The sequence below is a fragment of the Rhinoraja longicauda genome, chromosome 27, assembly GCF_053455715.1.
Source record: "Rhinoraja longicauda isolate Sanriku21f chromosome 27, sRhiLon1.1, whole genome shotgun sequence".
NCBI lineage: Eukaryota > Metazoa > Chordata > Chondrichthyes > Rajiformes > Arhynchobatidae > Rhinoraja > Rhinoraja longicauda.
Genome location: NC_135979.1, coordinates 6836171 through 6861344, shown reverse-complemented (window position 1 = coordinate 6861344; position 25174 = coordinate 6836171). Strand labels below are relative to the sequence as shown.

Here is a 25174-nt window from a genome sequence, read left to right as displayed (position 1 = left end):
TCCACAAGTCTGGGCAACATCATAATTGGCCATTGTAGATAACTTTAAGTGAGGTGGTGGTAGAATCATGTTTAGCTTAGTTTAGAAATACAGCGTGGAAACAGGCCCGTTTATCCATCGATCACCCGTACACTAGTTAGACAATAGACAATAGACAATTGGTGCAGGAGGAGGCCATTCGGCCCTTCGAGCCAGCACCGCCATTCAATGTGATCATGGCTGATCGTTCTCAATCAGTACCCCATTCCTGCCTTCTCCCCATACCCCCTGACTCCGCTATCCTTAAGAGCTCTATCTAGCTCTTTCTTGAATGCATTCAGAGAATTGGCCTCCACTGCCTTCTGAGGCAGAGAATTCCACAGATTTACAACTCCCTGACTGAAAAAGTTTTTCCTCATCTTAGTTCTAAATGGCCTACCCCTTATTCTTAAACTGTGGCCCCTTGTTCTGGATTCCCCCAACATTGGGAACATGTTTCCTGCCTCTAACGTGTCCAACCCCTTAATAATCTGATACGTTTCGATAAGATCTCCTCTCATCCTTCTAAATTCCAGTGTATACAAACCTAGTCGATCCAGTCTTTCAACCTAGTAAACCTACGCTGCACGCCCTCAATAGCAAGAATATCTTTCCTCAAATTTGGAGACCAAAACGAGCTGCCGGAGGAGGTAGTTGAGGCAGGTACTATCGCAACGTTTAAGAACATTTAGACAGGTACATGGATAGGACAGGTTGAGAGGGTATATGGGCAGGTGGGACTAGTGTAGATGGTGCATGTTGGCCGGTGTGGGTAAATTGGGCCAAAGGGCCTGTTTCCATGCGGTAAGACTTTATGACTCTGTAACAATGGTAATTTCTGGCAGTATATTAACCCCGACCCTATGTACTCTTGTTTGATTTAATGATCTCTTGTTTGGCATCCTAGTGAAGACTTGCCGACAGAGTTCAATTGCATCACATCAATCTATTCTCGCTAGTTGCAACTCTAAAACAAGCTTCTACAGATTCGCCAGACAAGATTTCCCTTTCATAGATTGATGTTGACTCTGTCTGATTCTGTTTTTATTTTCGCTGGTGCTATAGATAATAGATTACAGCACTTTCCTACCACTGATGTCAGGCTGACTGGTCCACGGGAAAATAAGTGCAGATGTTGGAAATCCGAAATAAAAACAGAAGATGCAAGAAATAGCCAGCAGCGTCCCATAAAGAGAGAGAAGAAACGGAGTTAACATTAGAGGCCGATGGGCATGTGTTGGAGACTGCCTGATTGCTGATTATAAGCAAGAAAGCAGATTGTCTGAAATCATTGCATTGTCCAGTTCAGTGTTGGGACAAGGGGGATGTCATTTGTAGAAGAAAGGAACCGCAGTGGCTGGTTAACACACAAAAAGACACAAAAGTGCTGGAGTGACTCAGCAGATCAGGCAGCACCTCTGGAGACCGTGGGTAGGTGATGTTTCAGGTCGAGACCCTTCTTCAGGTTGATTGTAGCTGGGGAGAAGGCGGGATGCCATTTGCCGAGTGGGAAGGTAAGGTGTGGTTCCTCAAACAGGCCTCATTGAAATAGTACAAAGTACCCGTTACAAACATAGAAACATAGAAAAAAGGTGCAGGAGTAGGCCATTCGGCCCTTCGAGCCTGTACGCACCGCCATTCAATATGATCATGGCTGATCATCCAACTCAGTATCCCGTACCTGCCTTCTCTCCATACCCCCTGATCCCTTTAGCCATAAGGGCCACATCTAACTCCCTCTTAAATATAGCCAATGAACTGGCCTCAACTACCTTCTGTGGCAGAGAATTCCACAGACTCACCACTCTCTGTGTGAAGAAATGTTTTCTCATCTCGGTCCTAAAAGACTTCCCCCCTTATCCTTAAGCTGTGACCCCTGGTTCTGGACTTCCCCAACATCGGGAACAATCTTCCCGCATCTAGCCTCTCCAACCCCTTAAGAATTTTATATGCTTCAATAAGATCCCCCCTCAGTCTTCTAAATTCCAGCGAGTATAAGCCTAGTCTATCCAGTCTTTCTTCATATGAAAGTCCTGCCATCCCAGGGATCAATCTGGTGAACCTTCTCTGTACTCCCTCTAAGGCTAGAATGTCTTTCCTCAAAGAGGCAGAATGAGAGTGGGATGGAGAACCTAGCTGTCTAGTGAAATCAATGCAAGTGTTCTGCAAAGCAGTTGTGGGAAAGGTACAGACGAAGAATGAAAAAGGTTTCAGTGCTCAGAAGAGCAATGAAGTCAGACTGATTAAGCAATTCTCCCTTAGAACGGACACAAGCCTGATATATTTCCATTTTCACGGGTGCGTTAAGATTCCATGACTTTAAGACACCTCTCTCTCAACTAGCCCTAAATAAATGTGTGACTTGGGTTGTGATGCAAGACAATAGATCACAATTGAAGCATTAAATTATCGTAAATGCTAACAAGGCAGAAGGGGGTAATTCAGCCCAACACTTGTGCAAGCAATTTAGAACAGGTACATGGATAGGAAAGGTTGAGAGGGATATGGGCCAAACGTGGGTAGGTGGGACTGGTGTAGATGGGGCATCTTGGTCAGCATGGGCAAGTTGGGCCAAAGGGCCTGTTACCGTGCTGATTGACTCGAATAAACTTTCCCAAGTTTCCTCCAGTACCTCTCTGTTTAAACCCAACATAATCGAGGGCCAGTCTCACCCCCCGGTCATTCCTTCTTCTCCCCCCTCCCATCAAGCAAGAGGTACATAAGTGTGAAAATGCACACCTCCAGATCCAGTTTCATCCCAGCTGTTATCAGGCAACTAAACCGACAAGAGAGTGCTTTTCAGCTCCTATCTACCCATTGAAGACCTTCAGACTCTCGGACTTTATTGAACTTTATCTTGCATTAAATGTCATTCCCTTTATCAAGTATCTGCACACTGCTGACGGCTCGATTGGAATTATGTATAGTCTTTCCGCCGACTGGTTAGCATGCAACCACAAGCCTTTCACTGTATCATGTGACAATAAACGAACCTAAATAAACTAAACTAAAATAGTCAAAACACAATGTGTATAGATACAAAATGTTGGAGTAACTCAGCGGGTCAGGCAGCATCTCTGGAGGAAAGGAATAGGTGACGCTTCGGGTCGAGACCCTTCTTCAGACTTGGTCCCTGGCTCATTCACTCAATGTGTGGCAAAGCATTCCTTGAACCCATTAGTGAGGACAATTTTCCCTTCATACTTCAAAAACCTCTGTTTGGTGATGGACCCTTTTTTCTGGACACTGAAGCACGTCGGGGATAGATTGGCCACACGAAGAAGTACCAACAAGCTTCGTCAGGCGAAAAACCCAGGTGACCCCATAACCAGGGGTCACAGCTTAAGGATAAGGGGGAAGTCTTTTAGGACCGAGATGAGAAAACATTTCTTCACACAGAGTGGTGAGTCTGTGGAATTCTCTGCCACAGAAGGTAGTTGAGGCCAGTTCATTGGCTATATTTAAGAGGGAGTTAGATGTGGCCCTTGTGGCTAAAGGGATCAGGGGGTATGGAGAGAAGGCAGGTACAGGTTACTGAGCTGGATGATCAGCCATGATCATATTGAATGGCGGTGCAGGCTCGAAGGGCCGAATGGCCTACTCCTGCACCTATTTTCTATGTTTCTATGTTTTTATGACATTGACTGGGCTCTTCAAAGTCAGACGAGATTCAATGAGATGTTTAATGTGAATTGACAGTGCACAGAGTGAGCCACCATGTTTTGGAGGCAGACATGGGTAGAATCCAAAACAACGGAGCCTTCTCTGGCAATGAATTCCACAGATTCAACACCTGAAGAAATTCAATAGACAATCGACAATAGGTGCAGGAGTAGGCCATTCGGCCCTTCGAGCCAGCACCGCCATTCAATGTGATCATGACTGATCATCCACAATCATCCACAATTCCTCTCCATCGCATAAGTTCACAAGTTCTAGGAGAAGAACTAAGCCATTCGGCCCATCAAGGCTACCCTGCCATTCAATCACAGCTGATTGCCTTCCCCCCATAACCCTCGACATCCTTACCAATCAAGTATCTGTCAATCTCCACCTTAAATATACCTAATGACTTGGCCTCCTCAGCCTTCTGTGGCAATGAATTCCACAGATTCATCACCTTCTGACTAAAGAAATTCCTCCTCATCACCTTTCTAAAGGTAGGTCTTTTATTCTAAAGGCAATGCCCTCTGGTTCTGGAATCTCCCACATCCACTCTGTCCAGGCCTTTTGCTATTTGGTAAGTTTCAATGAGGTCCCCCCTCATCCATCGAAGCTCCAGCGAGTACAGGCCCAGTGCCATCAGACGCTCATCATAAGTTAACCCAGTCACCTCGAGGATCATTCTCGGAAACCTCCTCTGGACCCTCTCCAACGCCAGCACATCCTTCCTCCGATGTGGGGCCCAAAACTGATTGCAAGATTGCCCGATCCTTGGTTATCAGGAGCACTGAAGGCCTCCTCAGAACCAAGGTGGGCAGAAAATCAGGCACAATCTACCTGTACGACAGGCAAGACCTCGTCTGCCAACATTACTTTGTCAGCTCCCAAGCTAGACAACAGTTAATTACAGCAGGGACCAAATTCAGCAAAACGGTTTCATGGAAAATTCCGATCACCAGCTTATCACCTTATCTGACACAATTTGAGTAAAAGATCCATTGATTGAACCATCAATAACTTTCACAAATCTGCAAACTAAACCCCGGCAGAAATCAGTCATAAAAGACAGACAGCTTTTTAAAAGAAAACTCCGCTGTTGCTTACTTTCAGCTTGAAAGGTCTCTCCATTCTGGATCCAAGTACCTTTGCAAAGTTCGGGGGGGGGGAGGTCAAAAGAGCAGGGCCCTTTACAAACGTGTCAGCAGCCGGAAAGAGAGATGGATAGCGAGGAAGCCGTGAACTGCAGCTCAAGCGCTCCTAATGGGGTGGGCTCGACCTCTCCAAATAGCTCCGAGCACCACACTTGGAAGCGGTAGCCTGGCCTGACACGTCCCACTGGAGCTCTCTGGCCAAGTATTGCTGCAAAGAAAAATTCCACTTGAATGCAAAAACCAGGCCAAAGGTGGTGATACTTTACGACTAAAACAAACAAAGCCATTGATTGCTGTGGCTGTGAGAGGTGGATCCGTTTCAGAGGCGCGGGCGTGCCATTTGGATGCCATCTTTGTGAGTTGTTCTCAGCCCAGGCATGGGGTTTATCGGGACCCCAGCAAGACAGGGCAGCCGTCAGTGCCCGCGTCCATAAATTCACAACCCTGGCGAACTTGTAAAACTGCTTCTTAAAGAGATTTGCAACTCCTGGGCTTGTCACCCCCGCGCGACCAAAATAATTTGTCTTCCTGACCTTCCGTTTTGAAAAAAAAAAGACTTAATAATTTGAAAAACGTCGGCACTGCCGACCCCGTACTCTTTAAACCTGAGCTCCACGGAGACTTCAGGTGAAAGGTAAAGGTCACGACACATCACGGCCGCCCAACGAGAGGGGCGTTTTAATCTTGAAGGTGAGTGTGGGTTGCAGGAGATTTGCTCAGCTCGGCAAACTAGAAACTTGATTGCAAAGGACCTTGTTATAATTTCATTGCCGAGAAAATGTTTCTCCTCTCGGACCATCTGGAATACATTGCGCTCGGAAACAAGAAGTCAGCATTGGGAAACTTCATTTAGGCAGCTGTGGGATGAAACGGGAACCCACTGCCTTGATTCATTATCATCTCCCTCACATGTAACACCAATAAAAAGCGAGGCCATAGACTAAATGAGTTAAACCAGAGGACGTACGCTCGAGATCCATTCTGGGTACAATTAGAATCTGCTCTTCAGTTTCAGTTCAGTTTGTTGTCACGTGTACCGAGGTACAGTGAAAAGCTTTTTGCTTTGAAAAGCTTGCTTTTCACGAGCGCACGAGTGGGCCATTAGCGAAGGTTTCCTGCCTCAGTGCCCGGAGTACCACGTTTGCTCACAATATCGCTGACTCGGTGATAATGCGAGTGGTGACGAGGATGTAAAGAAACTTGAAGGGAGATGACCCAAGCTGAGTAGCTGGACAACGACAGGGCAGATGGAACAGGGTGAGGAAAGTGTGAAGCTGTCCATTTGGGTGGAGGAAAAAAAAAACCAGGATGGCTGAGTGTTTTCTTAAGTGACATGAAATTGGAAGAAATGATTCCAAAAAAACCTGGACGACCCTTATACACAAGTCACTGAAAGCTAAGATAGGCACAAAATGCTGGATTAACTCAACGGCTCAGGCAGCATCTCTGGAGAAAAGGAATAGGTGACATTTCGGGTCAAGGCCCTTCATCAGTCTCGACCTTAAAAAGTAATTTATTCTTTTTCTCCAGAGTTGCTGCCTGACCTGCTGAGTTACTCCAGTATTTTGTGTCTAAATCAGCAACAGCAGTTCCTTTTTACAGTCACTGAAAGCTAAAGTGCAGATCCAGTAGGCAATTAGGAAGTCTAAAGCTAGGGGCGATGATTAGAGGAGTAACGACCCATTGCGACAATAATGCAGGGCTTGGAATATCAAGTGCTATTTAGGTATTGTTGCTCCAAAACCTGGGTTACTTGCAAAAGAGGGAGTACAGCAAAGATTCACCGGACTGGTTCCTGGGTTTGCTGAATTCGTCCAGTGTCCTGTTTCCAGCTTCGTCCCATCAAAAGGGAGATGATCTCACGGAAAAGCAGAAGATTCCCAGAGGGCTGACGATTAGATAGAAACAGGGAGGATTCTTCCAGCTCAGGAGTCCGGTACCGAGGCGTTGGGGTCTTAGAATAAGGGGGGCATCATTAAAGACGGAACTAAGAAAAAGTCTCTTCAATCATTGGAACCCCCTAGCCCAGAGCCAAGTGAAGATTCAGCTATTGAACTAGTACCAGCAAGTGGGCGCAGCGGTAGAGTTGTTGCCTTACAGCGCTTGCAGCGCCGGAGACCCGGGTTCGATCCCGACTACATGTGCTGACTGTACGGAGTTTGTACGTCCTCCCCGTGACCTGCGTGGGTTTTCTCCGAGACCTTCGGTTTCCTCCAACACTCCAAAGACGTGCAGGTATGTAGGTTAATTGGCTTGGCGTATGTGTAAATTGTCCATTGTGTGTGTAGGATAGTGTTAGTGTGTGGGGATCGCTGGTCGGCGCGGACTCGGTGAGCCGAAGGGCCTGTTTCCGCACACTATCTCTAACAAAAAAAATGTTTTGAAAGTCGTATGTCATTCTTGGTCTCCGCTCTAATACAGACACCTCTGTATCTCTCTATTTCTGTCCACACCTTCCCTCTCTCTGCAACTCAAAACATATTTAATTGCTGACTTTTCCTTTTCTGATGAACGGTGATCAAATGTTTCTCTCCCCAGCGATCTTGCTCAACCTTTTGAGTGCTTTCCGCATTTCATATTTTATATTCAACGCCGTCAGAAACAAAGCAGCAATCTGTTGATACAAGGAACTGCAGATAATGGTTTGCAAAAAGTTACAAGGAACTTCAGATACTAGATTACAAAGTTACAAAGGACTAGGGCGGCACGGTGGCACAGCAGTAGAGATGCTGTCCGACAGCACCAGAGACCTGGGTTCGATCCTGACTGCGAGCTTGTACGTTCTCCCCCTGACCGGCATAGGTTTTTGTCCGAGATCTTCGGTTTCCTCCCACACTCCAAAGATGTACAGGTTTGTAGGTTAATTGGCTTGGTAAATTGTCCCTAGTGTGTGTTGGATAGTGTTAGTGTGCGAGGATCGCTGGTTGGTGTGGACTTGGTGGGCCGAAGGGCCTGTTTACACGCTGCATCTCCAAACTAAACTAAAAAAATGAAACTAAACTGCAGATACCGGTTTACAAAAAGTTACAAGGAACTGCAGAATGAAATGCAGATAAGTAAGGGTGTCAAAGGTTATGGGGAGAAGGCAGGAGAATTAGGTTGAGAAGGAAAGATAGATCAGCCATGGTTCCAGAGTGGACTCAATGGACCAAATTGCCTATTTCAGCTCCAATGTGTTACGAACATGAACGTATGTTGGTTGTTAGCAATGGGTAATTATTGGCCACGTTGATCAGCAAACGCAAAGGACTAGTGGGCGGCCTGGATAGAGTGGATGTGGAGAGGATGTTTCCACTGGTGGGAGAGTCTAGGACCAGAGGTCACAGCCTCAGAATAAAAGAACGTTCCTTTAGGAAGGAGATGAAGTGGAATTTCTTTCGCCAGAGGGTGATGAATCTGTGGAATTCTTTTTCACAGAAGGCTGTGGAGGCCTTCAATGGATATTTTTAAGGCAGAGATAGATAGATTCTTGATTAGTACGGGTGTCACTGGTTATAATAATAATAATAATAATAATAATAATATATTCCTTTATTCGTCCCACACCGGGGAAATTTATGGGGAGAAGGCAGGAGAATGGGGTTGAGAGGGAAAGATAGATCAGCCATGTCGGAGTAGACTTGATGGGCTGAATGGACTAATTATAGACAATAGACAATAGGTGCAGGAGGAGGCCATTCGGCCCTTCGAGCCAGCACCGCCATTCAATGTGATCATGGCTGATCATTCTCAATCAGTACCCCGTTCCTGCCTTCTCCCCATACCCCCTGACTCCGCTATCCTTAAGAGCTCTATCTCGCTCTCCCTTGAATGCATTCAGAGAATTGGCCTCCACTGCCTTCTGAGGCAGAGAATTCCACAGATTCACAACTCTCTGATTCTGCTCCTATCACTTACGAGCTCATGAAGGAAAGCATCTATATTGTACTTCACTGCCCGCAGTTGCATTACTGGCACTGAAATACTTTTTTGAAGTGTAGACACTGTGGGAATGCAGTCAAGAAGTTAGTCTCAAGTTGGTACCATGATGTCCCGCACCCATCCACTAGACTTCAATGGAACTGAATTCCAGAGAGTGAATTCAATGAGCCATTGCTGCTACATCCTGTGGGTTGCACAACTGGGAATTAATTTCCAGGCAAGTATCCTCAGCAACATGAGATTTACCAGATTATCTGTCTTACTTTGTAAGCAACCTTGATCAAAGGTTACATACACTGGTCAAGACACTCTGCCCTCCTTCACAATAGAGGCACATGATCTTTTAAATTAACCGAGCTTTTGGTTAAGTACCTTGCCCCAAAGCATCAATGCTCCACATAAGTTTATTAATGTCATCAGTGATAGGAGCAGGGTTAGGCCATTTGGCCCATCAAATCTACTCTGCCATTCAATCATGGCTGAACTATCTCTCCCTCCGAAGCCCATTCTCCTGCCTTCTCCCCATAACCCCTGACACCCGTACCAATCAAGAAACTATCGATCTCGGCCTTAAAAATACCATTGACGGCCTCCACAGCCTTCTGTGGCAAAGATTCACCACCCTCTGGCATGTCGAATACTGGATAATTTAGATTCTTTAGATTTTAGATTTAGAGATACAGCGCGGAAACAGGCCCTTCGGCCCACCGAGTCCGCGCCGCCCAGCGATCCCCGCACATTAACACTATCCTACACCCACTAGGGACAATTTTTACATTTACCCAGTCAATTAACCTACTTACCTGTACGTCTTTGGAGTGTGGGAGGAAACCGAACATCTCGGAGAAAACCCACGCAGGTCACGGGGAGAACGTACAAACTCCGTACAGACGGCGCCCGTAGTCGAGATCGAACCTGAGTCTCTGGCGCTGCATTCGCTGTAAGGCAGCAAATCTACCGCTGCGCCACCGTGCCGTGCCGCCCGCTGTGAGACCACAATTGGTCTCAACTGTGATGCAGCTGCAGTTCCCGGTGTCTACATGCCCCTCTTTTAGTCCATAACTTTGAACACTCGATAATATAAATGTTCCCCGGCAACATTCCTCTATTGTTTTCTCTGAGACGTTGCTGAATGCATTGGGGCTGCCTTCAGCACCCGTGCAGAACTACACCAACTTCATCAACTTCACCACCAACCTCCACCTGCCCTCACATTCACTTGGACCATCTCTGGCACGTCTGTCCATTTTCTTCATCTCTCTGTTTTGATTTCAGGAGACAGGCTATCCACAAACATCAACTGGAAAGCCACTGCCTCCCACAGTCACTTTGACTGCACCTCCTCCCACCATACCTCTTGCAAGCACGCTATCCCTTTCCTGTACTTTCTCCACCTCTGCCCACATCTACTCTCAAGGTGAGATGTCCTCTTTCTTCAGAAAACATGGATTCCCCCCCCCCCCCCCCATTCACCCCACTATACAAATGAGAATGGAAAACTCATCACTTGTGTCGGTAGCTGCAAAGAACTGCAGGTGCCGGTTTATCCGAAGTGCTGGAGTAACTCAGCAGGTCAGGCAGCATCTCTGGTGAGAAGGAATGGATGATGTTTCGAGTCGAGACCCTTCTTCAGACCCTTTAGAAGAAGGTCTCGGCCCGAAATCTCACCTATTTATTTTCCTCCAGAGTTCTCAATATCTACCCTATCTATGCCTCTCGTAATTTTATATGCATCTATCAAGTCTCCTCTCAACCTCCGACTTAGTGATGCGATTTATTGCAAAAATAACTCCGGAGATGCTGCCTGACCTGCTGAGTTACTCCAGCACTTTGTTATAAACCAGCACCTGCAGTTCTTTGCTGCTACAGACACAAGTGATGAGTTCTCCATTCTCAATTGTCTCTATCTTTGGACTCACTTGTGCCTTCTCCGTTCTCCTATCTTCTGCTCTCATCTTCCACCCCCCCCCCCCCCCCCCCCCAGATAGAACAGAGATAGATTTCACCTGGTTCACCTATAGCCATGTGTACTGAGGTATAGTGAAAGTATCACAAAATGCTGGAGTAACTCAGCAGGTCAGGCAGCATCCAGGAGAGAGGTATGGTGAAAGGTCGTTGCGTGCTAACCGGTCAACGGATAGACAATACATGATTACAATCGAGCCGTCCACAGTGTACCGATACACCATAAAGGGAATAACGTGAATAACGTTTAGTGAAGATAAAGCCATCTGATGGAAGAGCTTACTATGAAAAGATTGGTCTTTAAAGGTCATGTCCCCATTCATGCACGCAGGCACATCCTGGACATGTGTGAACAGGGCAACAGATGGGGACTATTTTGCAATCAGCAAAGTTCATTTTTGCTGCAATGTCCTTCAAACTTCCACTGAGATTGATCTTATCAAGGCAGGTCCTCCAAACATCTTAATGGGTTTCCAACGAGACAGAGAAGGGCTTATTTTTGTACAATCATGCTTATTCTTGAATTAGCTCAGAGCTCAAGCAATAAGCCATGGAAGGAAGGTGCCAACCTTTTTTGGTGCCAACCTTTGGGTTTTCCCTTGGTTGAAAACAGGGTTTGTGACTAATTTAAACCAGATACCTGTGGATTTCCTTTGTACCCAACCACTGTGAGGTGGCAGGTCATTGTGATTTATTATTCTGAATGTCATAACAAGTCGTGTTTTTGCTGTGCTCATCAAATGGTCACACGCAACAAAGGATAGCTCATCATTATTTCCCTGCTTGCCCAGACATTGGAAAAAACCTAATTAAAAATAGTATAAGTGATGGCACCATCAAACTAACGAGGGAGAGAGACAGAGACACAGAGAGAGAGAGAGACAGAGAGAGAGACAGAGAAAGAGACAGAGAGAAAGAGACAGAGAGAGGAGAGAGAGAGAGAGAGAGAGAGAGAGAGAGAGAGAGAGAGAGAGAGAGAGAGAGAGAGAGAGAGAGAGAGAGAGAGGGGGGGAAGAGAGAGGGAAGAGAGAGGGAAGAGAGAGAGTGAGAGTGAGAGTGAGAATGATAGTGAGAGGGAGAGGGAGGGAGAGGGAGAGGGAGAGGGAGAGGGAGAGGAGAGGAGAGGGAGAGGGAGAGGGAGAGGGAGAGGGAGAGGGAGAGGGAGAGGGAGAGGGAGAGGGAGAGGGAGAGGGAGAGGAGAGGGAGAGGGAGAGGGAGAGGGAGAGGGAGAGGGAGAGGGAGAGGGAGAGGGAGAGGGAGAGGGAGAGGGAGAGGGAGAGGGAGAGGGAGAGGGAGAGGGAGAGGGAGAGGGAGAGGGAGAGGGAGAGGGAGAGGGAGAGGGAGAGGGAGAGGGAGAGGGGAGAAAAACTGGCCTTAGAACACCAAAGACATGGGTGCCAACATAGGAGATTGAAGAAGTACGGGTAGCTAGAACTGAAGGACAGAACAGAACTGAAGGAGTGCAAGGACCTCAGTGGGCAATGTGACTGGGAAAAAGGTTGCAGGGAAAGGTGGAATTTCGTGAATGAGACCTTTATACTGGAGGCTTTGCGGCACTTGAATCTGATGGCAGTAAGCAAAGTTATGTCACGTCCAATTTATGGGCATTGGCAGTAGCACAGTGAAGTACAGGTACAATGAAAATTATGCTGGAGCTGCATCTCAGGCACGGAGACTCGGACAACATACAAAAGCAGAAATCATACATCAAGTGTACATATATTACACATAACATTTCTAAAAGAAAGTGAACTATGCAAAGAAAACCCAAAACCCAAAGATATAGGCAAAACACAATTTTTTAAAAGTTAGGTCCATGGTAGTACAAAAGGCGATTCACAGTATAACAGAGCTTTATTTGTCATTCGGTACCGAAGTACCGAACAAAACTACATAGCAGTCATAGAAAAAAAGAACACAAGACACATAGCCCCAACACAAACATCCATCACAGTGACTCCAAACACCCCTTCACTGTGATGGAGGCAACAAAACTTCCACTCTCTTCCCCTCGCCCACGGACAGACAGCTCGTCCCCGACCGACCCGCACAGTCCCCGCAAGGGGATGGAAGTCCCCCCGGCCGAATCGCACCGGGCGCTGAAACGTCTCGTGGCCGAGCTGGGCGATGAAAGGCCCCGCGACCAAGCCTTGCGCAGCTATGTCCCGTGGTCGAGCCGCACCAGCGATGTAAAGTCCCGCAGCCGAGCCGCACCGGGCGATGTTAAGTCCCGCAGCCGAGCCGCACCGGGCGATGTAAAGTCCCATGGTCGAGCCGCACCAGCGATGTAAAGTCCCGTGGTCGAGCCGCACCAGCGATGTAAAGTCCCGCAGCCGAGCCGCACCGGGCGATGTTAAGTCCAGCAGCCGAGCCGCACCAGCGATGTAAAGTCCCGCGGCCGAGCCGCACCGGGCACTGTTAAGTCCAGCGGCCAAGCCGCACCGGGCGATGTTAGGCCCCGCAGCCGAGCCGCACCCCGCGCCGTGAGGAAGAGAAAAGTTTCCCCCACCCCCCCCGCCACCCCCCACCCACACCACCACCCCCCACACATACACAACCAAAAAAAAATACAAAAACCATCCCAACACCGACACACAACAAAAAAAAAGGAAAAAAGACGAACAGACTGCTAGCGAGCCGCAGCCGTTAGGCGCCGCCACTTCCTAGTGTTCATGCTTCATAAGTCCAAGGTGGTTCATAGTATTCAGTTACGGAGATAGGATTAGGGTTGTGCAGGTCAGTTGAAGAACATAATAGTTATCTTGAACCTAGTGTTGTGGGACTTCAGGTTTCTATATTTCTATATCTCCTACCCTCTGGTTTAGTTTAGTTTAGTTTAGTTTAGAGATACAGTGAGGAAACAGGCCCTTCGGCCCACTAAGTTCGCACCAACCAGCGATCCTCGCACACTAACACGATCCAACACACACTAGGGAGAATTTACATTTATACCAAGCCAATTAACCTACAAACCTGTACGTCTTTGGAGTGTAGGAAGAAACGGAAGATCTCGGTGAAAACCCACGCGGTCACAGGGAGAACGTACAAACGCCGTACAGACGGCGCCCGCAGTCGGGATCGAACCCGGGTCTCCGGCGCTGCAAGCGCTGTAAGGCAGCAACTCTACCGCTGCGCCACCGTGCCGCCCCTATGGTGGTAGCAAGAGGAGGACATGGCCCAGACGGTGGGATTTATTGATGATATCTGCAATCTTCTCGAGGTAGCACATCGTGTAGATGCTTTTGATGGAGGGGAAGGCATGTGGCTGAGCTGAGGCCACTAATCTCTGCAGTCTCCTGCGTTCCTGCGCATTGACCCTGGTATAACCAGACTTTCTACAGTACATTAGTTTAGTTAGGTTTAATTTAGAGATGCAGCGAGGAAACAGGCCTTACGGCCCATCGAGTCCGTGCTGACCAACAACCACCCATACACTGCTTCTATCCCACAAACAATTTTACAGAAGCCAATTTACCTGCACACCTGCATGTCTTATGGATTATGGCAGGAAACCAGAGCACCCGGAGAAAACCCACGTGGGCACAGGGAAAATGTACACACTCCGCACACACAGCACCCGTGGCCAGGATCGAACCCTGGTCTCTGGCGCTGCAAGGAATAACCTTACACCTTAAGAAAAGGCACTATATAAAACCATGAGAGGAATAGATCGAGTAGACGCACAGAGTCTCTTCCCCAGAGTTTGGGAGTCGAGAACTTGAGAACATAGGTTTACGGTGTCATCTATAAGTTTACTAACAGTGATTGGCCAAATTACGGAGGTGGGGGGGGGGGGGGGGGGTGGGGTGGAAGACAAAACTACCTCCACCCATCACTCCAATGCCCTAAACAGGTCTCCAAAGGCAAATGTCCCCATCGCCAGTCCGCCCAACTACAAAGTCGTCTGAAACTCCTGCCGACCACGCATCTTTTTTCCGAGCCCATCCCACCACCAAATGCGTCTTAGTCCGAACAAAGTATCTCCACCAGGTGCTGTAAAACACAAGAGAGCCAGTAACTGTCCAGTGCACCTTTAACTGTTAATATATCATTGGGCGAAGAGAACCAGGCTTGTATTTTTGTCATCCGTAGCTGACGGTAGATGAGGGCGCTCCAAAGACGTATCGTGACTACGGCTGCTATCTGTACGGAGTCTGTACGTTCTCCCCATGACCTGCGGAGGTTTTTCCCCGGGAGCTCCGGTTTCCTCCCACACTCCAAAGACGCGCGGGTTTGTCGGTTAATTGGCTTTAGTGAAATTGTAAAATTGTCCCTGGTGTGGGAGGATTGTGTTAGTGTGCGGGATCGCTGGCCAGCAGGGACTCGGTAGGCCGAAGGGCCTGTTTCCGCGCTGTATCTCTAAGCTAAAAACTAAACTAGCTGGGCAGCATTAGCTAACATTCTGAGGGTAATGGGCTATCTTCCAAATTATGACCTTCATATTTGATTTTGATTTCAGGTTTGAGACAAAGAAAGGATCAAAGGATAATGTGTTAACGCAAACTTCAAAGTGTGGGGAAGTAATTTAATCACAATGGGATTAGGCTCAACAGCCAGCTGGCAAACTTAGAAAAGTAGGTAATAATCAAAGAAGTGTTGAGTGCGAAGGTGAAATAGTGCTTTTCATGAACAATCAAAGCCCACAACCCATGACTGAATAAACATATCCCGAATATATAAAGTCAAAGAGCCCAAAGTCAGAAAAGGGGGTAGGATGTAGTCTGAACTAAAAGAAAAGTCATCTACAAAAAGTCACGTATGGCACGGTGGCACAGCGGTAGAGTTGCTGCCTAACAGCGCCAGAGACCCGGGTTCAATCCTGTCTACGGGTGCTGTCTCTTCAGAGATTTTACAGTCTCCCTTTGACCGCGGGGGGTTTCTCTAGCTGCTCTGATTTCCTCCCACGCTTCAAAGACGTACAGGTTCGTAGGTTAATTGGCCTCTGTAAAATTGTCCATGGTGTGTCAGATAGAACTAGATTTTTAGATTTAGAGATACAGCGCGGAAACTGGCCCTTTGGCCCACCGGGTCTGCGCCGCCCAGCGATCCCCGCAACTTAACACTATCCTACACCCACTAGGAACATTTTTTACATTTACCCAGTCAGTTAACCTACATACCTGTACGTCTTTGGAGTGTGGGAGGAAACCGAAGATCTCGGAGAAAACCCACGCAGGTCACGGGGAGAACGTACAAACTCCATACAGACGGCGCCCGTAGACAGGATCGAACCTGAGTCTCCGGCGCTGCATTCGCTGTAAGGCAGCAACTCTACCGCTGCGCCACCGTGCCGCCTTGGATTGTTGCTGGTCAGCACGGCTCAGTGGGCCGAAGGGCCTGTTTGTAGGTTTAATTGGCTTCAGTAAAGATTGTAAATTGCCCCTAGTGTGTTAGGATAGTATTAGTGAACGAGGATCGCTGGTGGCACGGGGTCTGTGGGCCGAAGGGCCTTTTACCATGCTGTATCTCCAAACTAAAATCAAAAAGGAGTGGACAGATTGAGATTGAAAGAGACATGAAAAACAAGTGTTCTCAGAGGAACAAAAAAGAAAAATGAAAAAGGACTTGCAGGTGTCTTCAAAACTAACGTCACATGTTGTGATAAATGTTTTAGGGAAAAGAGACTAGCTGAGGGGAGAACTATTAAGGACTCATTCAGGTAAGGTTACAATGGGAAATAAGGCAATGTGAACCTTGTTAAACAAGTTCTTCTGCAGTGAAGAAAAAGTGAAAAAAATACCACCAGTGCAAATGAACTTAGAAGTAATTCAAAGGGAGGATTAAAATAAACTTTAAAAAGAAAATAGTGCAGGAAATAAAAGGATTGACACAAAAAGCTGGAGTAACTCAGCAGGTCAGACAGCATCTCTGGATTTGAGACAAATCTTTAGACTTTAGAGATACAGCGTGGAAACAGGCCTTTCGGCCCACCCAGTCAACTCCGAACACCAATCACCCCGTTCACTAGCACTATCCTACACACGGCACGGTGGCGCAGCGGTAGAGTTACAGCCTTACAGTGAATGCAGCGCCGGAGACCTGGGTTCGATCCTGACTATGGGTGCTGTCTGTACAGAGTTGTGTAAGAAAATAACTGCAGATGCTGGTACAAATCAAAGGTATTTATTCACAAAATGCTGGAGTAACTCAGCAGGTCAGGCAGCATCTCAGGAGAGAAGGAATGGGTGACGTTTCGGGTCGGGAGGAAGGATCTCGACCCGAAACGTCACCCATTCCTTCTCTCCTGAGATGCTGCCTGACCTGCTGGTTACTCCAGCATTTTGTGAATAAATACCTTTGGTCTGTACAGAGTTTGTACGTTCCCCCCGTGACCTGCGTGGGTTTTCTCCAGGATCTTCGGTTTCCTCCCACACTCTAAAGACCTACAGGTTTGTAAGTTAATTGGCTTAGTATATGTAAAAATTGTCCCTAGTGGGTATAGGATAGTGTTAATGTGCGGGAATCGCTGGTCGACACGGACCCGGTGGGCCGAAAGGGCCTGTTTCCGCGCTGTATCTCTAAACTAAACACAATAGGGACATCTTTACCACGTACAGGCCAATTAACCGACAAATCTGGAGTGTGGGAGGAAACCAGAGCACCCGGAGAAAATCCATGCGGTCACAAGGAGAACGTGCAAACTCCATACAGACAGCACCCGTGGTCAGGATCGAACCTGGGTTTCTGGCGCTGTGAGGCAGCAGCCCTACGGCTACGCCACTGTGCTGGGCCCTAATCTCTGCGAGCTGAATGTACAATGTTCAATTCAGTTCAACCCAAACCTGCATGCAGTCAAACCTGAGCAACATGGGTAGAGAAATGGCAACTAATTTTTTTGCAGTACAAAATTTCCAGGCTGTTTGTCGTTCCGGGTACAAGTGACTCGATGGAACCGTTACACCCTGAGTGGTGTCAAGTGTTCAGAGACGTTAGTTGTCATGTGTACCGAAACGGGACAGTTTTGTCACAACCTAACGTGCGGCCGAATGCCATTCCATCTTCCTTCCGCCAGTCATACAGGACCTGACATTTAGTACTGAACAACCTGGTATTTTGCGGGATGAAACAGGGCTTCACATAGAAGAATCAAGAGCGTTTTATTGGCATACGTTCCAAAACGGGACTATTAAATCCTTACTTGCAGCAGCAGCAGCAGCAGCACAACAGGTCTGTAAACACAGTACTGAATAGATAACACAACAAACACCGACCAGCGATTGCCACACACTAACACTATCCTACATGCACCAGGGACAATTTACATTTATACCAAGCCAATTAACCGACAAACCTGTACATCTTTGGAGTGTGGGAGGAAACCGGAGCGTCTGGAGACAACTAACGCAGGTCACGGGGAGAACGTACAAACTCCGTACAGACGGCACCCGTAGTCAGGATCGAACCCGGGTCTCTGGCGATGTAAGGCAGTAGCTCTACCGCTGCACCACTGTACCGACCCCATCTCCTTTGAATTACCACTGTACCGACCCCATCTCCAAGGAAGCAAGTAAATAACATTGCACCGTAAATCATGAATGCCTTACATTCCCAGTCTCTTTCCTTCCAGCCCCGTCCATGGCTGATCATTCTCAATCAGTACCCCGTTCCTGCCTTCTCCCCGTACCCCCTGACTCCGCTATCCTTAAGAGCTCTATCTAGCTCTCTCTTGAATGCATTCAGAGAATTGGCCTCCACTGCCTTCTGAAGCAGAGAATTCCACAGATTTACAACTCTCTGACTGAAAAGGTTTTTCCTCATCTCCGTTCTCAATGGCCTACCCCCTATTCTTAAACTGTGGCCCCTGGTTCTGGACTCCCCCAACATTGGGAACATGTTTCCTGCCTCTAACGTGTCCAACCCCTTAATAATCTTATATGTTTCGATATGATCCCCTCTCATCCTTCTAAATTCCAGTGTATACAAGCCTGGTCGCTCCAGTCTTTCAACATACGACAGTCCCGCTATTCCGGGAATTAACCTACGCTGCACGCCCTCAATATCCTTCCTCAGATTTGGAGACCAAAACTGCACACAGTACTCCAGGTGCGGTCTCACCAGGGCCAGGGCTGTCTTAACGCATGGGCCTGATGGGCACTTGCCCGGGGGCCCACGAGCATAGGGGCCCCATGCTGATCTGTGTATGTTAAGTGACTCGCAATAAATAAATACTACTTTAAAAATGTAGGTTCAATAAGTGCTTTTTTCGCAACATTTTCCATCCCTAAGTGCTTCTCACAGCGATCTGTAAGTGCTTTTCGCAACAATGTAGCACCCTAAGTCCATCGCTAAGTGCTTTTCGGTAAGTGCTTTTCGCCGGCACGACAGGGGGGGGGGGCTGGTAGGGAAAGGGGGGTGGGGGAGAGTAACGGTAGGGGCCCCAGTACACTGCTTTGCCCGGGGGCCCATAATGCTGTAAAAACGGCCCTGACCAGGGCCCTGTACAACTGCAGAAGGATTATGACACAGAAGGTGGCTGTTCAGTCCACCAGGACTATGCAAGTCGATAAAAAATATTGACTCCGTTTCTTTAATCCCATCTTCCAGCACTAGCCTTGCAGCCCAGCAGGTAACAGCTCCACATGCCACTTCACTGTGTGAGGAAGCTGCTTCATTGCAGCTGCATTGTTTTCCATTAATATATTTTTTTGTGTGAAATATTAATTAGAGGAGGAAACCAAACGTGTTGGAAGATTTACATCCTGTGCAAATTGCCATTTCTCTCTCTTCTGAAATGGGATTACAGTACTCCGATCTCAATCCCCCCCCCTTCTAAAACAAACCCCACAGTTACCACAGTAACACAGTCGAACACATCTAAACTAAAGAATCCAGCTCATAACAGTGAAAGCAGACAGGAAAGAATTACTTCAGGGTGTAAAAGTAACGTTTTCATTGAGGACTCCCACGGGACATAGCAGTAGCAGCGAAAGCCAAAAGCTTGGTTAATGTGTAATCACTGCCAATTCTGCAAGCACAGAAGTGTTTTAATGAATGCAAAACATCTGTCAAGATCTTATAGGAGTCTATTGAGAGAACAAGTAACTGGGGCTTCAGAAAAGTCCCAATAACTCTGCCAAAGAGGCCTTTCCACCATCCTGGGAGTTTTCAGTCTGCTTTGAGCAAATTCATATTGGCCAAGCGGAAATAAACTATTTCCTTCAGAACAGGGGGGGCATTTTTAAAATGAGAGGATGACGTCAGAAAGCACTTTACTCTCAGCGATACAGCGCGGAAGCAGGCCCTTCGGCCCACCGAGTGCGCGCCAACCAGTGATCAAGCTAGCACTCTCCGACATACACTCGGGGCAATTTACCATTTTATCGAAGCCAATTAACCTACAAACCCGCACATCTTTGTAGTGTGGGAGGAAACCGGAGCACCTGTGGAATCTGTGGAATTCTTTGCCACAGAAGGCTGTGGAGGCTGTCAATGGATGTTTTTAATAATAATAATAATAATAATAATAATAATATTCATTTATTGTCATTGCAACGAGTACAACGAAATTAAAAAAAATAGCCAATCCTGACGGTGCGTAAAAACATATATGCAATAAATGCAAAAACAAATAAATACAATTATATTAAGTACAAAAGTTTTAACAGTGTTGCCTAGTGCAGAAAGTAGTGTTCAGTTCTCGTATGGCCCTGGGGTAAAAACTGTTCTTAAGTCTGTTTGTTCGGGATTTGTTCGACCTGAAACGTCGACCAGAGGGCAGATGAACAAACAGACGGTGGCCGGGGTGGGATGAATCTTTCATTATTTTGCCTGCTCTACTGAGGCAGCGTAGGCTGAACAGGTGCTCCAGGGAGGGCAGTGAGCAGCCGATGATCTTCTGGGCCATCGTGATGACCCTCTGAAGGGCCTTCCTGTCCTTTTCTGAGCAGCTGGCATACCATGTGGTTATACAGTATGCCAGCACACTCTCGATGGAGCAGCGATAGAAGGACATCATGAGCTTCTCCTGCAGGTTGGTCTTCCTGAGGATCCTCAGGAAGTGGAGTCTCTGCTGTGCCTTCTTCACTGTGGTGATGGTGTTGGTAGATCAGGTAAGATCCTCTGCGATGTGCGTACCCAGGAACCTGAAAGCGGGTACCCTTTCCACACAGACCCCATTGATGTAGAGTGGGTCGTGTTCTGCACTGGTTTTCCTGAAGTCAATTATAAGTTCCTTTGTTTTGGAGGAGTTCAGGACAAGATTGTTCACTGAACACCATGCTGCCATCCTTTGGATTTCATCCCTGTAGGCTGTCTCATCTCCTGCTGAGATGAGTCCAACCACAGTCGTGTCATCCGCGAACTTGATGATGGTGTTGGTGGGATGGGTGGGGGCGCAGTCGTGAGTGTAGAGGGAGTAAAGGATGGGGCTCAACACACAGCCCTGTGGTGAGCCGGTGCTCAGTGTAATGGTGGAGGAGAGGTGAGGGCCTATTTTGACGGTCTGGGGGCGGTTGGTCAGGAAGTCCTTGATCCATTGGCAGATGGTTTGGGAAAATCCAAGGTCAGAAAGTTTGGTGACCAGTCTGCTCGGGATGACCGTGTTAAAGGCAGAGCTGAAGTCGAGGAAGAGCATCCTCACATAGCTCCCCTGGTGTTCAAGGTGGGTCAGTGCAGTGTGAAGAGCAGTGTCGATGGCAGTGTAAGGCAGAGATAGATAGATTCTTGATTAGTACAGGTATCAGGGGTTATGGGGAGAAGGCAGGAGAATGGGGTTGGAAGGGAGAGATAGATCAGCCATGATCGAATGGCGGAGTAGACTTGATGGGCCGAATGGCCTAATTCTGCTCCTATACTCATGACCACATGACCCAGAGAAAACCCACGCGGTCACATGGAAAATGTACAAACTCTGTACAGAGAGCACCCGGGGTCAGGATCGAACCTGGGTCACTGACGCTGTGAGGCAGGAAATCCACCGTGCCACTTCTACGCACAAAGAGGAAACCTGCAATTGTCTGCCCCAAAATGCTGCCATCATTAGATAGGTGTGGGGCAGCATGGTGGCGCAGCGGTAGAGCTGCTGCCTTGCAGCGCCAGAAACCAAGGTTCGATCCTGACTACGGACGCTGTCTGTATGGAGCTTGTACGTTCTCCCCGTGACCTGCGTGGCCTTTCTGCGGGGGCTCCGGTTTTCTCCCACAAATTTGTAAGTTAATTGGGTTTGGGGAAATTGTAAATTGTCCCTAGGATGTAGGATGTGTCGGATAGTGCTATTGCACAGGTCTTGCTGGTTGGCATCGACTCAGTGGGCTGAAAGGCCTGTTTCTGCACTGTGTCTCTAAACTAAACTAAACTAAGCTGGTTGTCGGATAATAGTCAAGTCAAGTCAAGTCAATTTTATTTGTATAGCACATTTAAAAACAACCCACGTTGACCAAAGTGCCGTACACCAGTTCAGGTACTAAGAACGGACATACAATGGCCCACAAACATAACAGCACATACATAAACAGTTCACAGCGCCCCCTCAGAGGGCCTCAAACGCTAGGGAGTAGAAATAGGTTTTGAGCCTGGACTTAAAGGAGTGGATGGAGGGGGCAGTTCTGATGGGGATCATTAAATGATAGGTTATCATTAAAAAGTTCAAACCCAAGGCACATAGATTTTGGTTATGCAAAGGGACTCTGGATGTTGGTTAGGCAGTGTAGGTCAAAGGTTAGGGGTAGAGGTCAAAGGTTGGGAGGTTGGGGGGGGAAGCAGGAGAATGGGGATAAGAAGGAAAATAGATCAGCCATGATCAAACGGTGGAGTAACTCAGCGGGTCAGGCAGGCAGCATCCCTGGGGAAAATGGACAGGTGACATTTTGAGTCAGCTCACCCAGCAGGAGAGTCTTGGACCAGAGGGCACGGCCTCAGAGTAAAAGGACGTACCTTCAGAAAGGAGATGAGGAGGAATTTATTTAACCAGAGGGTGGTGAATCTGTGGATTTCATCGTCGCAGACGGCGGCGGAGACCAAGTTTGGGTGTTTTTAAAGCGGAGATTGGCAGGTTCTTGGTTGGTGCGGGTGTCAAAGGTTACGGGGAAAAGGCAGGAGAATGGGGTTTTAGAGGGAAAGATAGATCAGCCACGATTGAATGGCGTGTTGTGATATTGCAGGGACTACTTTGTTGTATCACAAGGACTACTTTGTTTGCCTGTGTAGTAATGTCTATATAAGAGAATGAGGCGATTAGGTGGCCACTCTGGTTCCAGGTGGCCACGGAATAAACAGCCTGGATTTAAGCTCCAGTATTATAACCTTTTAAACACGTGTACTTGTGGTCCGTCCAGAATCACAACAAAGGTACAACAGATACCGGACCACGGCGGAGTAGACCTGAATGGTCGAATTCTGCCCCAACGTCTTAAGGTCTTACGACGACCTGAAGGCTATTGCTGGACAGGGTCGTTGAGATATGGTCAGAGTGAGACTTTAAGGGCCGTACGCCTGCTGGGTGAGTAGAAAGCTCCAGTTCGGCTCAGCCACTGATTTATATAGATGAACTGGAGCTCGTCCACAATCGGCTTCAGATTCCCAGCTTGTATCACTTCCCCAGCATGAGACTCGCTCAGCATCCTGCATGAGCTCCCAGCCTTGCAAGCGTTGGTGTTATGTTCAAATCCCTCAATTACCTCATCCATCCCTGCAGCTGTGACCACCACCAACTCTGCAGAAGTCCCAGACTTCTGATCTCCTCGGGTCCTGTCTGCTTCCACATCTTTCACGTTAATCATCACTCCGTCATCCTCTTGGCTGCTGAAGCCTTTGGCTCAGGAGTTCCTCCCTAAACCCGTGTCCCCACTTCACTCTGCTCCTGCATGCCACTGTCTTAAACCTAGTTCAGTTCAGTTTAGTTTATTGTTGAAGTGCACTGAAAGGCTTTTGTTGCGTGCTAACCAGTCAGCAGAAAGGCAATGCATGATTACAATCCAGCCATTTACAGAGTAGAGATACAGGATAAGGGAACAACGTTTAGTGCAAGGTAAAGCCAGTAAAATCTGATCAAAGATAGTCTGAGGGTCATCAATGAGGTAGATAGTAGTTCAGGACTATCTCTCTAGTTGTGGTAGGAGGATTCAGTTTCCTGATAACATCTGGGAAGAAGCTGACCCTGAATCTGGAGGTATTTATTCGCAAAATGCTGGAGTAACTCAGCAGGTCAGGCAGCATCTCAGGAGAGAAGGAATGGGCGACGTTTCGGGTCGAGACCCTTCTTTAGACTGATCTGGAGGTGTGCGTTTTCACACTTCTATACCATTTGCCTGATGGGGGAGGGGAGAAGAGGGAGTGGCCAGGGTGCGACTCGTCCTTGATTATGCTGCTGGCCTTGCCGAGGCAGCGTGAGATGTAAATGGAGTCAATGGAAGGGAGGTTGGTTTGTGTGATGGTCCGGGCTGCGTCCACAATTCGCAGCGATTTGTTGCGGTCTTGGATGGAGCTGTTCCCAAAACCTATTTCATTCATCATGCCTTTCTTTGGTCATCTATCCTGATAGGTGAGCAGCTGACTTTTTTTTTTAGGCCCTTGTGATATTTTACAACATTAAAGTGTAGTAAATGCAAAAATTAAACAGAGATTTGACAGAGTCATGCACTATAGAACCAAATGCTTCAGGATATCTACTTTATGCCTTCGCCGATCTTATTTGATTCTCCCTCCATTCCACCATCTCTTTCCAGTTTCCGTCACTCGTTTACACAATGCGACAAATTTATAGTGGCCAATAAACTGACAGGCCTGGGTGTTCCAGGGCCCGTTTCTATGCTTTACAGCTCGATGACTATATGGCACCATCCAACGCAATAAATCCCTGTCCTTTACCTCCTACTCTTTGCCTGACTACAAACGGACTGCTGCACAGTAGCGCAGCAGTACAGTTGCTGCCTTACAGCGGCAGAGGCCTGGGTTTGATCCTGACCTCGGGCTCTGTCAGTACGGTGTTTGTACATTCCTCCTTGTGACCTGCGTGGGTTTTCTCCGGGTGCTCCGGTTTCCTCCCGCACTCCAAAGACGTACAGGTTTGTAGGTTAATTGACTTTGGTAAAATTGTTAAAATTGTCCCTCGTGTGTAGAATAGTGTTGGTGTGCGGGGTGACCGCTGGTCGGCACGGACTCGGTGGGTCGCAGGGCCTGTTTCTCAAAAGTCTAAAGTAAGGTCCATTTGTCCAGCTTAGCATGATAGAGCAACGCAGCATCTGTGCACATCATAATGAAGGCTTCCCGAGACTGCATACCTCTAATGCTGCTCATAAGCAAGATTTTCGGTGGGAAGGGCCTGTTTCCGCGCTGTATCTCTAAGGTATAAAGTCTAAAGCTATCCATTCTGCTACTGTTGCCATCCCTTTGAACGGTCTGACTTTACTCATTAGTCCACAAAATCATGCCTTTGATTAGTACAGGTGTCAGAGGTTATGGGGAGAATGGGGTTAGGAGGGAGAGATAGGTCAGCCATGATTGAATTGCAGAGTAGACTG

At 47.7% G+C, this 25174-nt stretch overlaps 2 protein-coding genes across 2 annotated transcripts in view; both read right to left on the bottom strand.

The window, feature by feature from the left end:
• LOC144606726 (cAMP-dependent protein kinase inhibitor alpha-like) overlaps positions 1–25174 on the bottom strand; it is a 692291-nt gene that overhangs the window by 614862 nt on the left and 52255 nt on the right. The gene's annotated exons all lie outside the window — the stretch shown is intronic.
• Positions 1–25174, bottom strand: part of hivep3b (HIVEP zinc finger 3b) — a 243634-nt gene that overhangs the window by 217989 nt on the left and 471 nt on the right. The gene's annotated exons all lie outside the window — the stretch shown is intronic.